Below are 24,342 nucleotides of genomic sequence, written 5' to 3'. Positions count from 1 at the left end.
ATTCGACAATGTGTAACAATTTACAGTTACGAATTGTATGGAGTACATACGTTGCGAAAATACAGTGGGTGATCAAATTATTAAAGCCACGGTACGAAAAATAGGTTTTTCGTGTTTCTGTAGAAATAGAGCCACAATTTTACGGGTTTTACATTGTGTAACTTTTAATCGATAATCCTTCACTAATAATATACAAAAAAATACGTATAAAAATGAACAAGTACATCTAAAAGATTATATTTACATATGTATATTAGTATTTCGTAACGCCGTCTTTTGCTGCAATTACCTACTGCCTCAATTCTTTTCGGCATACGTACTTTATTTTTATTGCTTTATTTCTAGCCCATACTTCTATCAAACGTTCAATCAATTGACATTTATTACTAATAATAAATGTTTCCACAAAGTCCGGAGAATTTCCAGGCCAGTCAAGAACTTTCACTTTTTTTTTCAACTGGGTATCATAATTTTACAAGCATCAATACATCATAAAAAAATTACAAAAACTCTCTTTAACTCGGTTTTCATTTACAAATTAATCATTTTTATGTAAAATCATCAATTTAAGCGAGTGGCTCTAATAATTTGATTATCCACTGTAAATTCGCAAAGTTAGTCGAATAGAATTAACGCCTAGATGGTTGAAAATGTACTTTGATAAAGTACACGCAGGTTAACAAAGATATCAATGGCAATTAGTTCGTCGAGTGGAAGACGCCGCTCTTTTATGTAAAATACGAAGAAACAACTTTTCTTACAGTTAGTATTCCGGTGGTTGTTGTTCGTTGCGGGGAAAAGCCGCGTACCATAATACGAAGACTAAACTTAAATTCGTGTCACCGTTGAGAAACGATGTTTCTGTTTCTGACACGCTCGGCTAGTGTCAACAACATTGTCGGGCGGGGAGACATTCTTTAACAGATTTTGAATCTTTGCCTGGGAAACTTTTCAGTTACCTCTGTCGGAAGAAGCACCGGAAAGTTCGTCAAGTTGCAACGAGGACATTACCGGTGATAATTCGAGTTAGCAGCAATGAAACCTTGTTACTTGGCTTTTCCACTATCGTGAATTCTGAAGTACGACACGAAGGAAGTACTTCGAAACTAGCCAGGTTCGCGGTACGCAACTTTCGACGTGATTAAAAACGCGACGTTATTATTTGCCGCGACAGTTCGTAGATTTTCTCTATTACCTGTAACTATAATTCGACGAGAACATTCTATAAATATTAATTAAAATTAAAATCAAATCAGAACGGTACAAAGCCGTCGTCGAAACGCTGTCGGTCGACGCTGCCTGCAAGAATTGATTCTCGAGCAGACGTGTTTCACCGCTACGTGACATAAAAATCTGCTGTACACGATGCTCCTTGTAATTGGATATTCTGGTCAGGAACAGATAAGAAGATTCCTTGCAGAGCCGGTACAGTAATAATTATGCGAGGAATATCATGGTGATCGCGCCAGTAGCATACCAAGTGGTCGACATTTTCTTCCTCCACCGAAGACTGACCTATTCGGGCTACCATCTTTTTCTCGAGATGATTCATCGACTGGAAGAACTTGTTTCCTCTTTTCCTTTTGCCCCAAAGTTATTTCAGTTACTAGGATCGTAAGCGTTCGGGGGTTGCTCGAGGTCAGGCCTGAAAATGGACTTTCGGAAGTAGCTACTTGCGAACGCCGCGAGACACTGGGGCTCGACTCTAATGGGACAGCGAGCTCGTTCCAATTCAAATCCTATATACTTTTATACCGACTAGACGTACCTTCTTTCTTTCTTCTTTGACACGTTTAAAGTTTCATAGGATCGTATTACGTCGGTTGAAAGTTAACGCGTTAATTATCGCGTTTAGCACTTTATTCTGTTAAGCCTAAGGGAGTGTGCCAGAATTTCACCTGACCTTAATCTATTTTATTTTTCGACGGCAGATAGTGTATTAAAATCTAGTGAAAGAAGGACAAACGGATAAATGTACGAATATTTAGAAATAAAAATAGATAGTTAGCTAATTGAGTTGAGAAGCAAGTAAACTAAGAAACTCTTTATTGGGTCGTCTTATTAACGGTGAGGGTACGTGTTGACAGGAGGGAGGTAGAAAACCTAGGATGTGCGAGAATTTCACCCGACCCGAATCTATTTTATTTTTCGACAGCAGATGGTGTATTAAAATCGTTCTAATGAAAGTAGGGCAAACGGATAAATGTATGAATATTTAAAAATGAAAATAGATAGCTAATTAAGTTGAGAAGCAAATAAACTGAGAAACTTTTTATTGGATCGTCTTATTAACGGTGTGGGTATGCGTCGGCAGGGGAGAGGTAGTAAGCCTTGGAAATGTCCGTTTACCGAGTAGAGGAGCGAGTGTCAGGCAGTGATGGGTGGGCGCGAATTAGCACGATTAAGATGGTATCGCATCCGAGCGGACAGGAGAACAATGCGAAGCCAAAGAGAGAAGAGGTCGGCTTGTTCAACCTCAAAGTAACTGGCAAGAACGACCGCGATGGAGCTCCGTATGGGATATCTATGGGGGTATTTGGTGAGCGTGTTGCTTGGGATTACTGCAATGCAGGAACGACAGGCAAAGCTGGCTCTGGCTCCAGCTTCGGCTTCGGCTTCGGCTTCGGCTTCAGCTTCGTCGGTCAGCTCTGATGCTGAGTTACGTTCTACCCTATATCCCTTGGACCTATTACACACGCGGCATGTCCCCATAAATACAACCTGAAATTCTACCGGATCCGGCATCAATTTTCCTTACTACCATCTATCAAACTTACGCTTACCGATTATTATTCTTCGAGTACAAGCATTTCAAACTCGTCTATACGGTCGTTTAAAACGTCGTCGATACAATTGAGAACCTTGCAGCTAAAGGGGTACAGCTACAATATTATCAACTTCAAGTAAATTAGATAAAAATTAGAATACTAATTTAAAAATATATATTTTCATACGAATATTACTGCTTATTGAGTTGATAAGTTTTTATATTTTTATTTTTGGAAAATTTGTCAAATCTACAGTTTTCACAGACAAACAATAATTCGATCACTTATCATGAAATTTGCATCAAACGATTTAACTTTTTTCTTTTTTCGTGTATTGCACATCGCAAATAAGAAATTCTCCAAAATAGGGCTTCATCTCTCTTACTGCAAGATCCTCAACTGTTCTTTTAACGAAGAACAAAAATAATGGCAGAAAGACGAAGTTACGAGATTCGATAAGAACGAAAGAATGAAAATAAATAGGTATTACACAGGTAAACGAGAATCAGCTGTTTGAAATTTTCACAGTCCGCAGAATTATAATGCAATATAGGGTAAAGACGATTTTTGATTGCAGAGAAAATAATTTGGTTTGCATTATACGGATAATAGGCGAGTTTAAACGCGCGGGATGACATGGTTTTATGTGGATATACCAACGGACATGTATGTGCGTAAGCTTGCTGCAAGCTACACGTCCCTCCCATAAATACACGCGTCCGATGGCTTGAATCCTCCATCAGCTACAACGACGCGCATATCCGTCAAAATTCCATTTAGATATATCGATATATTGCTATACCTAAAAACACTAATTGCACTAGAATCGTATCGCAATCATGCACGTTAAACCCTTAAATGAGATAGTGACGTTTATACCTTAATTGATAATCACGAATCGATAATTTCACAAGTGAGAAATAGAAAAGTTGAAGATAAAAAAAAATTGGAAATTTTAATAAAAATCGTTAAAAATTGGTAATTTACTCTCGATCGAAGTAACGTAAAAAAACCCTTTTACGTTACTATTCGTATAAATGTTGCTATTCATTTTTTGTTTCTTCTCTTTCGCTATCTGCTTTGAGCCTCTCCTCCGTTTCTTTTCTTCTTTCATCTTCCATCCCTGTCAGTCTCGGCTCCCTTTCGTTCTATCGGCTGATATATCGGTAGGCAATACCACTTCTCTGTCTAACGGAACGTAAAGCGGATTCCGGTGCTAAGCAGATGGAAATTCAGGCAATGCGAGCGCGGTAATGTACCTCTCTGCAGCGGCATATATCGGAGCAACCGGGGGAGGATTCGCATCTCACGATTCAGGATAAAAGACGAATTCGGCGAGTGCAAGAATGACGGACGACGGAAGAAACAGAACTGGATGAGAAAGCGAAGAGCCGGGAAAAATAGAACGTGTACGGATGGGTGAACGTGGAAAGGCACAACGGAAACGAATGAAATGAAACGAAGTACGTAGAGGATATTAAAAATACTTTGGTCGAAATAAGTAAAGATGTACGGATTACTCGCTAAAAGAGGGGATATACGCGTCGAGATCTGATTAATACGTAATTTGAATAACAATAAACCTCGTAAACTCGGTCTTCGACCCTCCGCTTAATATCTTTTCGTAACGTATCGCCCCGTTTTGATTGCAACATTAATTCTCGAGAAATTTGCTAGCGATACGTTGTACCAGCAGCTATTCCAACAGGAAATTTCTCTACTAATATCTACGATCCGAGCAATTATTTCGGCTGATTCCACAAAATTGTGTGTGTACAAATCAATTGTTGCGTAATTTACGCTTTTGCTCGAAATTATGGACACGTTGATTGTACATTAGGGAGATAGAGCTCTGTTATTGTGCGCTCATCGTTCACCGTAATGAACAGATACGCGACATCTAAATTTTCCAAAGGTGTCATAATGCGATAGTGAATGGAACAATTACCGCTGCTTATTATAACAAGATTGATAGTCATTTTCTATCGCTTCGGTTCGCTTCGGCTCGAGTTCTCGAAGATAGTAAATGTTCGTGACAACGACCCGACTTGAGTATCAGATAATACCTGATCAAACTGAAATTTCTTGATCGCAGAACGTGTACGTAAACGATCTTATTAGAGTCGCTTTGCTATTAAAAGAAAAGACGAGTGGTGTTACCTGCCACGCGATTCGACTCGAGGAACTCGCTGAAATCGGGTAAAAGGATGAAACGAATGGAAAAGAAAATACAGAAACGCATCGAGGGGAAGAACGGGTTATTAAAACATCTGAAAGGCAGTGGGTTGGCCCGTTGAAACAATAGCCACGCTAGCTGCCGATTGTCACCGACTTCACGAATCTCGTTCGCTCGGTTCTGAATTACCGTGCTGTCATGGATCCTGAATGGCAGTCGTAGAGGCGACGACGCGATGCTGCAGGAAGCTCATTAGGCATCGCTCCGAGCATTTTCTGGCCCTTGCCTCCTAGACTTCGTCAATTTTTACTTTACTCTCTATCCGTCCCGCGACCCCGTCTATCCACCCGACGGCGCCCGCCATCCTCTCTGTATACATATGTAAATACCGAGTATATAGTCTGCTGGCTTTCAGAATAGTAGCCTACAGGATTTCAGATTTGCGGAAAATTTCGTTTCAATTTCAAAGTAACGCTAGCGCCAGGATCGTCGGAGGAGAAACCGACCTTTGATGATTTATCAGAAATCGAACCGCTCGTTCCGCGGCCAATTTTACTCCGTCCAATAAATGGTTTAACAGCTCTGTCTCCCTTAAAACATTTTCTTCGTTGTTTGTGTCTCTTTTTTCGGTTGTACCACCGTGAAATAACGATTAATACCGCGACGATAATAAATACATGCATGCGCAAACGTAAACGATTAAATTGTACGCGAAAGAAGAAAATAACGCAACGCGAGGTTTCGATATTCGACTTGAAATTTAATACATTGTAAAATATTCGAAATTTTAACGAGGAAAGGAATTCGTATAATACGCGTTAAATGCGCGACGCAAGAATCGTTGGTACAAGTTTTCGAAAATGGAAAAGAGAAGACTGAAAATAATGAAGCGTTTCTTAGGGTTCAATGCGAAGGAGATTTTCTGGGATGTAATTTCTTCCATTCAATTGCAACGGAAGCTCGGTTCTTCGAAGGACGATGAATTCTGAAACGAATGATGAATCGCGCTCTACGCGAAGAGGATTCCGACAATGACTGAAAAACGGATGAATAAGAATGCACTCGAGTCGAGTGGCCAGCTGGTCGGCGAAGGGAAAAGAAATCCTGCTAACGAACATCCTGCCACGAGATTCGCGATAGTAATTCCTGACTGAGAGCCCCGTAGCTCCGGAAAACTCGTTTTCAGTATGACGCCACGGATAGAAAACTGCGCCTTCTTCGAAACATCTTCTTCGATTGCTAAGGATTTCGTTCCATTTTTAGCCCGCTTTAACGAATAATCGACTCGCTTTATCGTATAAAATATCGCTTTGGATCGGGTTCTCGAAAGTATAAATGTTCGGGAACTCGACCTGACCCGACCTGAACAGTGCAGGTCTGATCCTAGTATCGGATACCCGAAATTTTTCGATTCTCGCACGTCTCTACTAATCGCCTAACATTTCTCATATTTCACTCATTACACAAAGACAGAACAATGGATCTGATAAAACTGGTTGACTATAAAAAATGTTGTCCCCTTGAGCTAAAGCTTGCTTCTTCGTGGCAATGAGAAACAATAAGCATCGCTGTTCCAACATTCGCTCTCTATAAGAAAAGAAAACGGATAAAAGTAGGAGAATAAATGAAAGCTTGGATTCCATTACCGCAGGATGAGCAGAGTCCTAGCACTAATCTCGGCTTTCTAGATAGACTCTAGGCTAGAGGAACTGAACGCCTGGATGCTTTCGATGGTCCTTCGTTGGACGGTGGATCGACTTGCTCGAACTATGTAGGTGTCGAACTTTCCAGGAGATACAGACTTTTCAACTAATTCTCAGCTTGTATAGTTACATCCGGTTAATAGCGCGATTTTCTTTCGTTAGGAGGAAACTATTGACATTTCTCAGTTACCCTGTCTTATTAACCATTAACTGGTGTAGTGATTTTTCAGGAACGCGAATAATCTAAAATAACACGTTTGGAATAATTATTGCCATGCCAACCTTTATTTTCTATGTTTTACCGAATAGGACAGTTAAAAAAAAATAAGTGACATTGTACATATACCTACGCGTTGTACGAGTAATCGCGTTATCTGAAAACAGTGGCCGCAATATCTTTGGCGCATTATAGAAATTTGCGTTATACAGAAGTCTATTATAATTATGTTCTTATTCAATGATTGATTAGGTCAGACTCCACTTTACCAGTTAAGGGTTAATTTTTTTCTTGCCCTACAACGAAATTTTCAGCGAATATATTTTGAAAATAAATCCGAATATGTCGATCTGCTGATAGAGCTGGCGTTGTTTGTTAAATGCGATGCGAATTATTTGCAGAATGGCTTTGTTTGTGTCGGTTATTCGGCGATCCGAGGACACTTGAAACTGTGCGAATAATGGCAGAATGATTGGCTCCTTATCTACTCTCGTACAGAACTAAATGTTTGTTGGTAACAATGTAGAAACGTGCTATCGGACGGGAACAATTAATCCGAGTGGTCCGGTTCGTCGCTACCTTCGAATTTCAATCCTAATTGCAACGTAACCTTCTGCACCTAACGACGTTGCATTTAAGCCAAAGAGCTTTAAACCCGACTGCGACTGTAGAAACGAAAAACGTCCTATTCAATTTCACAATTTTTTTCCGCTACATAAGTTCAAATTGTAAAATGTCCAGCGAATCATAAGCTTTCTCGTTAAGTAACGACTCGATCCATCCTTTCTCGACCTAGCGGATATATCTGTTGCATATTAAACCGTAGTTTAATCAACGGTATAATAACATCAAATTGCTATCATTTCAAATACGTTTATTTAATCGTTAAAGTTTCAATTCGCAGTGCGATTCGAATGCGGTATAATATTCGGTAAATGTTATATCATGATTAAATATCGACTTGATAAACGTTCGGGAATTAATTTTTTTAATTCGGTAATTTTTATCGAGCAGGAGAATAAATTACACGATCGAAGGTAAAGACAGAAATTAGCACTAATTAGCCGACAGGTGGGTTTGAAAAAATTTATCTAAAATTCTTTTGCCGGCGAAAACTTGTATGTTGCAATTGGTAGGGTCCATTGTTAGGATATATCGAAATATTAAATATAATCTGAATCCAGAGAAATTGTACGCTCAGGGATTTTTATGTAACCAGTATCTATGGAAGGTGGGGGCAGGTATTACCGCGGATTTTGTCAATGGTGCAACCTTCCTCTATAAATCTCCGGACCATCCACTTGTGCCAGAATGAATCTAGAATATATTCAAACGAAGTTCGTTGGAAGAGAACGGTTGAATATATCCCCGTGCCTAGAACACATAGGTATGTACTCTAAAAGTGACCAAGTACACCAAGGATTCCGCTGGAAATGAATTTAACGAACTCAATTAAAATTAAGTGGTCGGGTAAAAAGATAAACGGGTGGAAACTTTGTTGAAATTAAACGGAAAAGCTAACTGTTTGTTCGCGGAAAGTTTAGAATACGACTTGTCGTGTTGCAGTTATAAAGATTATGCGGTTCAATTATGAAAATTGAAACGATTACTTAGTTATTTAGTCAACGAATACTAAGAAATTACTGTGACACATGAAATAGTAGGGTTGCTGACTTACCGTGTTGTAACATGAGGCACCCTTCTTCCAGCGGTATTTATATCGAGGACCTCATCGTTCACCTGCAAATAAATTAAAAGAATTATAAAAATAAAGATAAAAATTTATCAACTCGATAACTAATATTTATTATATAAAAATATATATTTTTCAATTAGTGTTCTGTTTTTAATATCAATCCTAAATTAGTAAAAATGGAGCTGCATCACTTTAGCTGCAAATTCCTCAATTTACCTCTCACTTATAGATACATTGTACGCGTGTAGGTTTAACAATGAAGTAGATGTAGAAAGGATATCGGAAGAGTGTGCTTGGGAAAGATGGAGCCCCGTGGCGTACATAATTGGTGAGTTACCGGTGAATCGAGCGAGTGCTCGGGCTGGTACGCAGCTAAGTTAACGTACACTAGCAGCAAACTGCAGTGGCTGGAAAACCCGGTAACCCTAGGCGCGTCTTCTCCACTGCCATCCATAATTACACTCTCAACGTAGTAACTGCGTTTTCCGTGCTCGAGATAGTCGCGCGCCCATTGTGAATGCACCGGTGTGATGCCGTGAATGCAACGACGACGACGACGACGACTGAAAAGCAAACCGCGGCGCGGACCGGGCGCAATCTTGCCAACACGCCGAGGATAACTGTTTTCACGCCAGTATCGTTGCACTTCCGAAAATGCGCTCGCAAACTTGCGCCCACCCTTCCGCAACCTTCCGCACCAAATCTAATTACATTATAACTTCTTAATTATTCGAAAGCGTCGTTACAGCAAACAAACTGGATAACGTATTGCTCGATTTCAAACAACCTATTTGCCGTTCTTTAATCAAATACGGTATCGAATAAAATAATTGTTGAATCTCGGTTACCCGACCCGATTTTTGTGGTTCTTACACGTTTCGCATCTTTGTTACGGGTACAAGTTGCCTATCGACGATATTCTTTTTTCCTCTTTTCCTTTTTATCCTTTCATCGATAGAACGAATTGAAACAATGGAGGGACGAAACACCGAGTTTCCTCTTCTCCCGGTGGTAATTTTATGGAAATTACTTTGAAACGTTTTACACGAAACGAACTAATTTCTAAATTCGAAATCTCCAGTGCAACCCATTCTTCGCCCGAGCCCAGCGAAAACTCCGTCACGTTTATGCATATGCGACAACACGTAGCTGCATGTTACAAATTTGCATGTTTTATTAATGAATGAAATTTTCATACTACTCGATAGAAAAACTGCTCGCTCGACAGATTTCAACCGCGTTTCAAGCGCAACGCCTCGTTTCAAAGTTGGTCACAACGTTTAATTATTCACACGTTCGTTACTATTTTTATTATTTATTACCATACGCGAAGCACTCGTGTCGAAATCGCGTAGAGTCATCTTTTTACGCGAAGCAATGATTTTTCTTCCTCGTTTTTCTTATCCCTCCGGCGGATAAACGTCTGTTCGAAGCGAGTGAAAGCTTATTTTCCACGCGAAGCCCCCGCCTCTTTCTCCGAATACAGTATTCGTTCAGCGTTTTTACGTCGCGGCCTACTCGTTTATTGCCCGTTATACTCGAACAGTGTAAGTTCGCGATTTATTCCCGCGATCTCTCCGAAAGATTTTTCGGATCGTGCCGTTTGAAATTTATTTCCGGTACTTTCGAAAGAAGACCGTTCGGCAATACCGCGGCTTCGTCGAATTGTTATTGCGATCCTCCAAGTTTTCAGAATCGCGCAATAGCCGTCGAGCCAACCCCCTTCCAAACAGGTTCGCGCTACTTTCTAAACCAACTGCCTGCGTCCGCGGAGAAACAGGGGCCAACGGTTTTCTCCGGCAAAATGGCCATACGTAAATCCGTGCAACAACTATGGCGACGCTTCCTTTCAAACTTATATTCCCCGCAAGTTCGAACGATTTTCTTCGATCACTCTACTTTACCATCGGATATCTAATGTTTTATTTATTAATGTACCAATCTTTTCTCCTACTTTTCTTCCATTTGATCGCTTATGATTTTGTTGTCAAGCTCGTTGCCAGTTTCGTATATTTATTAATCTATAAACACAGAAGAATAATATCGAGGACAATGAGGCGTTTACTTTTGACTCTGTTCCGAGGGCGGGCCATCCGATCGTCATATTCCATTTTCGGCTCATTACGTCGCGGCGACGAGCGTGCGTTTGAATTTTCATACGATTCGGAACGTCACGCGAATTAGCCGTATTACCCGGGTCAATCACATGGTTATTTTGATAGTCACCGAATTAATGCATCTCTAAACATCGCCGATGGATTACGATACGTCGTACATAAACGCGTTTTCCGTTCAGGAAACTGAACGTTCGAGCAAATCGACCGGAACGAATTTATTTCCGCGAAGCAATCGATACGATCGAATAATTTTCGTCGACGATACGCGTCGAGAGTATGGCTAGTTTATTAAATGGTAAAGGTTCGGCCTCACAGTTATCACGGATACAATCGACGAGATATTTGTGTTGCAAATATCCGTTTGTACCTTCGATAGGAGAACGTTGTTACGTCTGATTCGCGGCATTCCCTCCCGCCTCGGTCTGTTTCAATCGTCAAAGTACCAGCCAAAGCACGCTTTAGTCTTATTAATCGCGTCGACAAGGGGATGAAGAGAGGGTTACGAGTTACCATTGATTCGGAGTACCTTCGAAGGTTCTGTAGAGGTCGTTGTCCAGTGATCTGATTCGGTGAAAATGGATCAGAGATGGTCATTTTACGCGTATAGGAGATCGATATGCCTATTCGGTCAATGATCCTTGTATGGTAAATGGAAAATTATTTGGACACGAGTTCCTTCGCGATACCTGTTGTGTTGAACATGTTACGGAGGAATTACCGTGTCACCGATGTAAAAATTAAAAAAGAATTTTGCGAACCCGATAGTTCGAGTATCCGATATTTTCGAAGCTTGTAAAAGATATTTTCCATTCGATGTCGAATAGAATCGAAAGAAAAGTAGAATGCATTGTCGAAGTAAAATGCCTCAGTGGTTAATACGATGAAAAGGAGTAATGTTAAAAAGAGGATGTAGGGGCGCGGCAGCATAAACGAAGCCGCGTTACTAGGAGCAGTCTGCATTCGAGACGTCCATTAAACTCGCAACCCTTTTATCGAGTCTGACCCGCGCCGCGGCGTGCTCGAGGAAAGGACGGGCTCCTCTTTTCTCTTTTCTCCGGTTACTTTCAAATGGTTCGCGATCGTCGTGTCAAATGGCGTCGAGTTGGTGAACAGTAGGATATAAAAGGTAGAAAGGAGAACGGAAAAAGAGCGTGGCTATATGGATAGAAAAACAGCGGTACAGATAGACGAGTCAATAGACCGTGGTAGAGCAACAGCAACCGTACAGGGGAAAAAGAGTCGAGGTGGGGAAACTAGGAAGCTTAAAAAGTCGACGAAGCTGTTACAGCAAAAGGGGACGGTGCACGATTGGATATCGGCCTAGGAAGGCGACAATCGACGCGCTGCTATTCTATCAAAAAATAAACGTTGGACAGTGTGTAATTAGAATTTTCCTAATGCACGCGATACGTCAAAATCCGACCATGAATATACGAGCCACCGCAACGTACACGGTCATAAATTCATGCGTTGGCAGGCAGTGAACTGGCGTCAACGGTGCTTCGTCGATGATCGAGTGGAAATGAGACGCATAGATAGGGATATCAAAGAGGGACAGAGGGAGGATCGAGAGAGTGAAAGAGAGCAGAGTCAAGTAGCTAGAGGGAGGAACAGAGAGACGGGTAGGCGGGATCAATTGGACCAAAGAGGAAGAGGGTTGGTCTCTGTTTGAACGCGGATGGACGAACACGGATACAGCGAATGAGATCTATATATTATATAGAATGCCGCAGGACATACAGGCTGATGTATAGGTACTCTAGAAGGAAGAGAACAGCTAACGGGGATGGTTGGTCCGCGTGTCGCGTTGCGTCGCGTCGCGTCGCGTCGCATCCCATCGGTGTAACCGAGAATCACAAAGGTAGGAGAACGCGAGCGGTTGCGTACACGCGCACAGAGTACGTAAACCGAGCGTAAGTAGAGCTGTGTACACAAGGGGGTGTCGAGGTTAGCGAAGCGACCCTCCATACACGAATATATGCATATTCAGGACTTGTTATGTAGCTGGTGATATGGCTGCAGGTAGGTCTGTGTGACGCGGTGGACCACGCCGGAGATACTGGGGGATAGCCCAGTGACGGACTGCCGGACATCCGACCTGTTACCCCCTCGAGCGTCCTCCGCGTAAGCCGTCGCCGCCTGCACTCCTCCTCTTCCTCCTCGCTGGCTTCCTATCCCCTTTACAGCGGATCCGAGCAGAGTCGTGCGGGCTGTTGCCCGACAACCTACTCTCCGCTCCTATCACTCGCGCCCCTTTATCGGCGATAGTTGATGCCTGCTCGCTACCCCGTGACCGGCGTGACCGCGTATGCTCCAGTTGAGATCGTTCGGCTCCGCTCGGCTCCGCACGAATCGGCTCGAATCGAATCGGTAGCGATCGTGCTGGTGCTTCGGTCCGGTTACGTTGATGTTTCGACTCATCGGATTGTCAGATCGCTTCCACGAATGGTTTTAGTAGATATCAATTTTGACATTGTCATACACGCGCGTAAATGGAGCGTCAAAACTCTCTTTGAAACGCTTCGAGTACTCTCGTGTTTGCTCAAATAACTGTACAGTTATTAGGGATGGGCGAGAATCCGAAATCTTGACATTCTTGCACTTTAAACGTTTGCAATTTTTAAATTCTGATAGAAGGAAATTGACAACACAATTTTTATAAGATAACTTAGAGGTTTTATTTATTATTATTTTTAATCTTATTTATTTATTATTATTTATGCGGCTATGTTTTGCACTCTGGTAGTAAATACTAAATTCTAACGACCCTATGATTTTTCGAGGTTTTATATTTTATCGGTGGGGATGAGTAGTGATAAGGACAGTGATCAAGGAAGGGTACGAAATACAGGGTGACCAAGGAACTAGGAACCAAGATTAACACTAGAACTACCGACGTTTGATCCGCACTAATTTTTAACCTGAAAATAATACAGAAAATTAAGTAAATACGGGATAAAACATAATTTAATATATCTTTATCTCGACAATAGCCAACGTATAAATTAAAATAAGAAACTTGAAACCAGTCATTTTGACTGGTTTGTTAGTTCCAGTGTTAAGATGTTTGGTTGAGGCTGAGTCTATGGTGTTTGTTACGTTATGACTTGGTCGTGTTTGTCATCCAACATCACTAATCAGAGTACAATAAGGATAAAATTGCAACGGAAGGGTGACATTCGTTCTATCGTTACAGCCGGAAATCCGGGATTGGCGATAAGTTGGCGCGAAACTTTTTAGACGACCGTGTGACATCTTGCGTCGGCATTCTCATGTATCTTCGGTAGTACGCTTCGGGCAATGATCAGGAACCAAGCTACGTGCTCGACATCTTCAACGGTTCCCTGAAACGCGAAGGATTTCGCTTCTGCTCTGAATGAGCTTCCAACTATTCTCCTCCCTGCCGACGCCATTCCCTCAGCCCCTTTTTCATCCTCTCGCAGCTCTCCTCCCCTACTATCGAGTAGTTTCCACAGCACGTGGACTTTACTTCGCTAAAGTTTCATACGAAAGTGCTTGCAAACGTGTGACGATTAGAAATGAATCTGGTCGATACGTTCGTAAGGCATTTTTGATGCTGAAACGCAATAAATGTCGGACCTTTTCAACTTTATTTCTCACCTACTTCACGCCCGGTACAACTACCCTTCCTGCTCGTAATTCTTTCTTGTCAGCGGCCCCTTTACGCTCGTTTTTACCAGCAAATACATTAAGTACTCACTTCGGTACATCATTGCTACCATATACCTATAATTAGAAAAAACATTTTTCGTTCGACATGTTTTCGTTTCGTTCGGACTACATTTTCAACCACCTAACTTTGTTGCCGATATCGTTATTCAAAGATCAATTAGATTTTAGCCTAAAATTCCATGTATTTTTTTTATACGCTCGCCGTTAACGTTGAAAATTTCATTTGAACGAGAAAAATTCATGTTACAAGAGTGCGACAAAAACGCTACATAGATTCCAGCATACCTCGTTAAACTTTCAGTAGCGAGTGAACTCGGTAACCGGGCACAGAGATGCCAGGAATTCCATTATAAAAAAGCGCCCAGTATGTGCATGTTTGAATGTACTTCGACTTACTACGATTTTTCCCCTGTTCTCTCCGCGTGCATTCCTTTCAAAGTACACTTTGTGAATGATTTCATCGGTACAATAAAGAAATCTCTTAGTGCTTTCAACTAATCGCCATTCAGAAAAATGGCAAATAGAATATTTTAACTTAGGAGGGCAGTACCGGGTGATTAAAAGATTGTATCGTATAAATGTTGTTACAAGTACCAAAAATATTCATTTGTTCGAGTTTCAAGCAAATGTTGCGATAAAAAGGTAACAAAAAAAAAATAGAAATTGATAAAGTAAATTGTTCTTCGAATCGTTCAGATTTCAAGGTATTCAATGGAGAACGTGGTCGTTGAAAGCGTAACGTTGGTGAACTCGCAAAGAAAATCCGAATTTTCGGAAAAGAATGGTAGAAACGTGAGACTGCTTGATATTCGAAATGCGCGAAGGAAAAGGATAGCAAACGAGGAAGTAGAGCGAGGAAAAAAAAAAAAAGAGGGAATATCGAGTAAAATTTTGGGGATAAAACGCTGAGAGGAGACGGACCGCTTCTCCGTCAAACAAAGCGAAATCTGTGCGTTTTTGACGTGCAATGTTCGGCAGCTTCGGCGATGCGTGAAAACGTTTACGTTTCGTAGTATTAATTTTAACGAATCGCAACGGGCAATTGCAACGAGCGAATACCTTCGATCTTGCAAACGGTGTACGATTCGATGCTTTATTGGTTAACTTTATTCATTGAAACATTAACAACGAAGCGGAACGCGGCGTATCGCAATCAATGCCTCAGTCGCGGTTGCATAGTTTACGGATCTCAATTTCCGTATCAGTTTAGTTTCCTATTTATACCGACGGCTAGCAGTAAAGCCGCGTACCTTTTAAAACCCGAATGCCCGCCTCCGCAACGTATACCTTCTATGCGGTATACGTTTACGGCCGAAAAATTAGGCAAACCTGCTTTTGCCTCTGCGTCTGCTTCGCCTTTCTACCTACGAGCATACGTGCCTACGAGACTACGAAGCTTTTCCGCCGAAACAGCTTTTCATTCCCGATCGTACAGAGCGCGTCAAAGTGTACTGAGAATAATTTCGGAATTCACCGGCACGCCTGCTAGTCTAGTTTCCAGTAAACTTTAAATTTAAATATGTATTCTGATTATCTTTAATTCGAGAGGAAAGTGCTATGTTAGGTGTTAATTTGGGGTGTTCATTCAACTGACCATTCTGACCCCCTCGAGTTGCGCTGCTGCATCTGTTGCCAGGATAATAATGTAGGATGCCGGCGGAAAAATTGACGTGGACGGTCCCTACCCCAACCGCCTGGGTTTACATATATGTATATATGTATCGACAAGGCCCGTGATGGAGCGCTTGCGAGAAAGGATGGATTATACGCGCGACATCTTGCGGCCATCACGGGAAAGAGGCCCAATGGCGCCTGGGGCACCATACTCTGGTTATAACCCTCACAATAAGTATACCATAGAACTTAATCATCGAAAACTGGCGGGAATAGAAAGAAGAGGAAGATTAAGTGAGAGAATCGTGTCTTTTAGCGACTATGTACTTGACCGATCCCTGCTCTCGACGACGACATTCATCGTGACGTGGACGTATTGGAAACGATGGCAAAGTCAGAACTTCCGAAAATAGGATCTGTTGAAAAGTTCTCTAGTGGTTTTATAAAGAGCTGCCTTTCCCGATAGAAGACCAACAAATCCGTCGCGGAATTAGCGTGCACGATAGATTTTCTTTTCCTTTTAAAATTTCTACTTACACTTACGTTAGTAACGGTAGCTTGAATATTTTTGTAGAAGGCTAAGAAGCAACACGTAAACACGCTGGTTTTGAGAAATATTCGTTTGATTTAATTTAAGCTCACTTCGGCGAGCGTTTGCTTCTTCTCGAGCAACACAATTTTCAAGTTACGTCGCTGCCTAAACCGATTTAGTCCCGTCTCGTGCTCCTTTTATCAAATTAGTGTGTCGCGAAAGGCGGAAAAGCAGAATCAAGATCCTTGCTGTCGACTTAACCATTCGGCTCGCAACACTGTTAGAATAGACTCGTTATTACCTGCGTTGAACGTTTTCGAAAATATCTTTCGCGAATGTTGTGCATCTAAAAAGGCGATGCCTTTAAGCCATCGTATGAATTTTACATCCCTTGAATCTCTCGATGCCACAACTGAATCTATTTTTACTTTCAAGCAATTTCACGTGTAATCACAGTGGCCCTCAGGGTGGTTCGTTATTGGAGGTGAGTAAACTTTCATTTCAGGTGTATGAGATTCTCAGCAAATATCCTCTCCTCTCTAGCCATTCTTCCTCGTTTACATTCATCCGATCGTAATTTAATATCGCTAACCGTTTTGTTAAACTGATATGGAAATCGATTCGAATGGAATTTTAATTAATTACGCGTTTCATCAATTTCTTATTTACAAATTACCGAAACATTTGCCTCTATAACCAATAACGTACTTTTTTATTTCTTCCCTAACACCATCACTGATCGTGAATATCCGTGGAAATTTAGATGATCGATTAACTGGTTTTTCAATAATTTACTGTTAATCTCGATGAAAAGTTGTCACGATCTTCCTCCTATCGCCGAATAGAAGATCTTAAATCTTCGGATGAGAGAAAAGAAAAAAGAAAGAGGAGAAAGTGGTCGAGTAGAGCTCTATAAAATTCGGCACTCCATGAGCCGCAAAATGAAGTCTGGTTAAGGAGAAAGATCCGTGAAGGACGATGAATTGAAGAGGCAGAGGCAAATGAGAGTGGGTCGGATACCGGCGTCGAAGAAAGTTTTAAATTGTGCTAGGAAAGGCGAGCGATTAGTGGATTATAAACATACTGAAAACTTCTGATGGGATTAGCTTCTTTAGAAGAGGGGTCGAAAGTGGTTTGGGTAGCTTTTGGCAGGTTCGTATAGCGCGGGGAAAGCACTTGATGCTCTTTTCCATTTCCTTAGTTCGTAAAAAGGAAGCATTCGAATTCCTACTCTTCTAGACCTATTTTACGATCAACTATGCTTCTACACCCTTCTATGCTGCATCCATACACCTGTAACTAGATACGAACTGGAACTTAAATTTTTACCGAGAAATTAGTGACATGACGGGCCCTAATTTCAATTAATTAAGCCCTAAATCCTTCTTGGCTCACCGAAAATTTTCCCCAATGGCAAGTCCGCCACTCCTTGCAACCATATCTAATTATAATACCAATGATAAATGTGTTTGTTCATTACGGTAGCATGCTACATCTAATTGTAGATCGCAAAAATTAACCGCGAATACAACGAAAATATATCTGGTGCGCAGCTGTACGTTGGTAGAGCAATCCGAAAGTTGCGGGCAATAAATTTCGACGTGCTATACACTTTTCTTCTTCCAACGTTTGAACCGCAATAACTGTAAGAGAAAATATAAAACTGCTGCGGATAATGTTTGGAAAACTTTTTCTTTTTTCTCTTTTTATATAATTAACAGCACGTAATTTAATTTAAAAGTTGGTACAACTAATTTTTTACTTAATTCGCGAGACTGAAAAATTGCTTTAACGTCGTATTAAATACATATATCCGTAAAAAATATTTCCTCCATTAAGGTATTTAAACGATTTTATTTGCATTTTTTTTAGAATTGCCTGGTTAATCGTTCGTTCTTAACGATACCTCGAAAAAAGTAAAAAGCATCTAATTCGATACCTTAATCCACCGAATTACTTCCTGGAAAGCATTACGGCCCAAATTCCCGGAAATAATCCTTATTTCCGTCCATGTGCAAGAGAGGGTATTACACACCCCACCTACATTTATAGCTGCACGAGAACATTCGAGTTTTCTCTTGCTTTCTACGGATAATTGTTATCTGCTTCGTGTCTACAATCGCGTCTACCATTTTCATTCTGTTGTTTCCAACAATGAAATTTGCATTTATCGAATTGCTTTTCACCGAAAACACTTTATTCTTTTCATTAAGTATCGGCGTTCGAACTATACTTGCTAAGCGCCAAGCACAAGGAGTGACGAAGGCGGCGCCCTCTTTGCAAAGGAGTCAGGCTTAGGTTAGGTTAGCTTAGGTTAGGCTTTATGCGCGATCTCGCGGAACGTTTTCGTTGCAAATCATAAAAATTAACTCTGCTATCTTTGTTAACACGTTGACTGCCATGGTAGTTACTGGAGATCTACATCTGAAATTTTTTACAATTCAATAATTAATAAAAGAAAAGAGAAGGCAAACTTTAAATAATTTCGGTACTATACTAATAATGTAAGGTACCGATTTAAAAGTTTTCATTTGAAAATTAACTGATCATTTCTTTGATAATTACAGGTTTGGTATGTCTGACTACACATGGTCTTTTCTACTGTGGCAGTGAATGTGTTCTCTTTTCCTTAGGGGATAAAATAGCTTCTCATTTTGAGTTGTCACAGCAACTAAGCAACTGATAGCATAATTCAGAAATAACGCTTTCCTAGATAAAAGAGACCTACTCTTACATTTTATTTTTCCAAGTATTTCAAGATTTATGATTTTTGAGCTGTGTCACTATTCATGCAAACCGTGTATATATGGAAGATAGAGAAACGTATAGGTGCACAATATGCAGTAGGTGCAGCACAGAAGCAGATGCGCGAAGAAAATGCAGGGTGTCCCTTTGGCAGTTTGCATTCTTTTTCTTTTGTGATGTAAGAGCAGTGCTCGAAACGAAATCTATTGTTTCCAGTCGTCGAGCACGAAGCCGTATCAGCAGGGGAACTACCTACTCCACCACTCGAGTGCCCTTGAACGACCGACCTGACGATTAAGCCGAAAAGTATCTTGAAACTACTCGAACAGAGAGGCAAATGACGAATCGAGAATCTCTTGAAACCAGTTTTGTCCTGCGTTTTGTGTATTGAAACGGTTGAACCGCATCGAATCCCGTATTGCCGCGCCGTATCTGATCCGGTTAAGTGGAGCCTCGATGACGATTTTTACCCTTTTTGCTCGCACCTTTGGCGATAGATTAATGCCGAGTGTCGAAGGGCTGATTGTGGCCAATTTTTTTCTACCCTCGATCTTTTAATTTACCATTAAAGAGTTTGTTACAAGGCGCGTTTAATACATGAAAATCATATTAGAATTTTTCTATCGAAACAGAAGGGAATCAGAGCAAGTGCTCTCTCTCTCTCTCTCTCTCTCTATACGATAAATTGATACTTTTAACAAGGAGATAACCGTACTCGTTGAACGGCAACGAAAGAACGGTTGATCGAAGAACTTTCCTCGCATCAACGGTACGTCGAACATAATTATCCGGGAATCCGTCGGTGAACTTGGATTACCGTCGAATCCGGAGCAACAGTGGCCTGGCAGGAAGCCCATAGCGTTTCAGTTGCCGCTTTTTGAATCTTAATAAATTATCCGTCGACCATGGACGATCAGAGAAGGGTGCGCGAGCCTGGTTTAGCGCAGATCTATCGGCATGCTCATTAATCACCCGATATACACTATCGCTCAAAAGTTTCTACCACCCTATGAATCTTGAATAAAACGGTATATTCTTTCTTCTTTACCTTTCCGTTTTTCTTTTTATTCAAAATTACGTCAGCCAAGAAATAACTTTATTCATTTGAAAGTTTCTGTTTAAGGAATAAAACAACAAAGAAGATCGTTCTTGCACGGCTTTCGTGTTAAACGTTTGGTAAACGATGCAACTCTTCTAATTGTAAGTAAATATTGATATATCCAGTAGAATGAGCAGCCGCGTAAAGAAAGTCACGAGTTTGCCTACAATTGATAGTAGAGTGGAAAGTTTTGAACGGTAGTGTATATATAGATATATCCTGGTTCGTCGCCACCGATAATCGGTCGTGCCACAGCCAACCAGGGAATTTCGGGAACGGGCATACGGTTCTGGCTCGAATATTATCGGCATATCGATTTCGCACACGTACCTATCCCCTCCCTCCTCTTCCCGCCCATTTCCTTTTCGCCCGTTTCAATCGTTTCGTTAACTGACCCAAAACAATCCTTTCCAACTTTTCCTTGTTTACTCTTGTGACGCGAACGCGAGAAGTTGCACTTTCACCGGTTGCACTGTGTCGATGCCAAATAAATTACTTAACGCGTTGAATGCCTTAGGGGGGTATCAGTGACCTGCATTGCAAATTAGGTACACTTAAATTTAAAAAAAAAAAGAAAAAAAATATTATTTGAATAGCGTTTCCAAAATTTGCTATTAATCTAAATATTTTTCTATTTCTGTTGGCACGGAAGAAAGAATAAAATTCCTCGAGTTATGATTTTCTCTCTAAGGTAGAGTAGGTTTAAGGAAATAAAATAAGCAACGTAAATTAATTTTTCATAACTACGATTAGATGTAGGTTTAAAAAGGATAATCCACGACCGCGCGGTCCAATGTTGTGTCATTTGACGTGGAATGGCCCGTATACGGGTAGATGTACACGTGTGTGCGTGTAGCGTGTATCCTGAAAGCATTTTCAGCCACTAAAAGCATCCAGGAGAAACTTTGTTGTTCCGCTTCTATGGAAAATCTTATTGTCCGTTTATAAAGAGTGCCGCATCGTCATCGGCTGATGTAATTTCTCTTGCAAAAACAAGCCGGAAACAGGATGTATTAACACAGCATTTAAGAAAGAAAGAAGGGATAAATTTATAAGAAAGCGTCACAGGGATTCTGAAAAAGCAGAGAAGCTAAAAAGGACATATTTTTCGGTGTTGTAAATAAGACGTAGGAAAACTATAATTTCAACTGGAAAATGTAATTTTCTTCTTGAACGGCATTGAATATACGACAAAGTATCGTAGATAATTTTTGTGTAACATTACAGTTGCGGCGCCGATTATCTGGAAGCTACGAAACGCCGTAGTAGGTTGCGGAAAAAGTCGAAGGAGGAACGTACATATAAAACAGAGCGTCCTGAAAGCATTTTGCCCGTTAAAAGCATCGAAGAGAAAATTCGTTCCATTTTCTATGGAAAAGGCGCGGCGCCGTGAAGCGTGCTCAATCGTATCCATCAGGTATAATCGTTCTTGAAAAAAGACGATTAGCACACGACTTAACTCGATGGAAATTGGAAGAAACTGTTTCCCTTTGTTTAAAATCCTACCAGTTGCCGTGAAAACTGATGGGATTAAATGATACCCTTCAATCGATTTTAACGATCGGTATTATACATTTCAAAATCGTTTACATTTTTTTTTTTCTATTCTTATTCAAGATATCTGTTACGAATTGAATTCTATGCGTCAAGCAATATGTATATTTGCCCTTTCGGTACAGTTTAGTAATCGCCGGACATACACACCTGTCAGTATCGTAACATAAATACGTAAAAATAATTCTTTGTTAGAAATGTTAAAAAGGGAAAAGAAAGAAATGTTTTGATCCAGTATATCAATCTGTGATGAATGAAGTCGGTGTTATCGAAATCGCGATTGTTTCTTGACAGCCTATGATTGACACGCAGTACGGATGCTGATAACTATGATCGTGACTCTAACGACAAAGAACCCCCGATCGCATTGTTATGCCATGCTGTGTCGAACGTGAACAATATGTTACGTTGCAATATTGATTACCGACTCGTGTTAGAAAATAATGACCACCTTTTTTTCACGCGTCACAATTACGCTACTGTACGCATAACGCGTCAGACTGCAGAGATTTTCTCTTTTTTTCCGTTCCTTTCTTTCTCTCTTTTTTTTTTTTTACTTCTTTCAGTTAAACTACAATACAGTTTTGGCGAGAAACTATGGCGGATGTATAGTAGAAGGACGCGGCATTGTACCGAACGGGGGCTGTCTCGTATTATTTCCACGGTAGTTTTCTACGTTCCGCGAATATATCAAGCGCCCGAAGGATTTCGATTCTAAAAGCATTTCTCGCGTAAAGAGGTTTCTCGCAATCTTCTTCGCGTTGGCCCGTTTCTCTGTTTAATACTAGTCGTATCGCGACGCAAATGCCACAGAAACTGAAGAGTAAATGCATTGGCAAGATTCGTCGATACGTGTGCGCGGCGTCAAGTCGGCTCGCGCCGTTTCGATGATTTTAATGCAACGCCGATTATCGTCCCTCGGAAATCCACGTTCTCTCTGGTATCTAGCGATTTCGAAAACAGCCTCTTCCTTTCCTTCTACTCCATTAAACTGTACGTGTAACAGTCGCGCAGCTGGTGTTACGATTTTCCACTCGGCGGTCGCGCGAAATTCATCGACGCAACACGGACAGTCAAGCTTTTATCGAAAACTAATTAAGTCAATATTTCCAGCCTCTCTTCTTTCCTTTTCTCCATTCTTTACTTTTTTCTTTCATCTTTTTATTTTCACAACCGACCCGTTCTCTGTGTACCAAATGCGCAGGTTGGTTAAATTTTCACTCGATATCCCGTGCGCGTTCACGAATTTTCTGCCGTTTTTCTTTCTCGCTGGTTGACCAACAACGGCGATAAATTACGCCATACGCGGTTCGTCTCCTCCTTAGCTCTTTCGCACGTTTACTTTACAGCGGAAATAATAGCCGGCAGCAAGCTGAGAGTAAATAGAAATGGCTAGAAAACCGTAAGTTTCAGGCTGCGTGACTGGCTGAACCATTCTCGACGATTCCGGAAAGGAATGTAGTCGGTGCTATTCTTCCTGTCGTTTATTGAAATGCTCTGCATGCTCTCACGCGGCATCCTCCGGCTACCTTTACCCTCTGCACCCCACCGCGCCGACAACCAGCGTCCGAACAGAACACAACGATGAAAACTAAGTCGAGAAACAGACTGGAATGGAATGGAATGGAACGGAACGGAAGGGAACTTGGGGAGTCGGTAACAGTACCATTTCGAGCGGATTCGAAGTTGACCGATTTCGTGTTTCCCGATCGACGGAATCGCGTAATGCATTCGAAATAAAAATGGGTATTTACAGTGGGCGATCAAATTATTAGAGCCACGAGTAATTTCACCCAGGGCCATTTTTCAGTATACAGACCAAAATGCTAAGTTGTCTAATTGTAAGCAATATTATGAAAGTTGAATTTTACGCACCACCCTAATCACATTCATATGTTAGTTAGAGGGGTGGATTACGCGATCGAGCAAAAGGGTCAATTACCTGTTCGACGATCGCAAGTTGGACCGTTTGAAATTGATCAAAGATATTGAATATACGTTATCTGGAGTTTCGTATCCTTATCACAAGTTCCAGGACAGGATCTGAGAAAATCGAACGGAATAAAGTCCAAGGCAAATGTAAAGTTCAGCAATTCCATATAACGGATAGAATCGTGGAATAAGAACAAAATCGATCTTCGTACGAAACGGCAGCATACATCCGGCGACAAATTGTACATATTGAAACGAATTCCGAAGCTTTCCATTCCATACATCTCCCAGTCCTCCCTTCACGATATCAAGATAAAACTCTAAAAATTCATATTTATTAGACGTATGAATTTCAATTTTTGATATACGTGTCAAATAAAAAAGAAGAAAAAAGGACGAAAGAAATTAATCTTGTCGATTCAATTTTTGCGCTTTCTTTGCTGAAATGACTGATTTGAACGTCTGCAGAGACAAGTTGAAATACCTACGAGAGGAT

At 41.0% G+C, this 24,342-nt stretch overlaps 1 protein-coding gene across 2 annotated transcripts in view; it reads right to left on the bottom strand.

The window, feature by feature from the left end:
• LOC114872798 (lachesin-like) overlaps positions 1-24,342 on the bottom strand; it is a 42,749-nt gene that overhangs the window by 9,644 nt on the left and 8,763 nt on the right. Inside the window, exons 1-2 of one of the 2 annotated variants that reach the window (XM_029180400.2) lie at positions 8,898-9,107; positions 8,543-8,604 (exon numbers count right to left, since the gene is read on the bottom strand). The gene's annotated coding sequence lies outside the window, so the exon portion shown is untranslated. Of the gene's footprint in view, positions 1-8,542; positions 8,605-8,897; positions 9,108-24,342 lie in introns of those variants that run through there. The other variant, XM_029180399.2, reaches the window with a different exon arrangement.

The sequence above is a fragment of the Osmia bicornis genome, chromosome 1, assembly GCF_907164935.1.
Source record: "Osmia bicornis bicornis chromosome 1, iOsmBic2.1, whole genome shotgun sequence".
NCBI lineage: Eukaryota > Metazoa > Arthropoda > Insecta > Hymenoptera > Megachilidae > Osmia > Osmia bicornis.
Note: the sequence above shows the minus strand (reverse complement) of the source record. Positions and strands in the feature narration are given on the sequence as shown.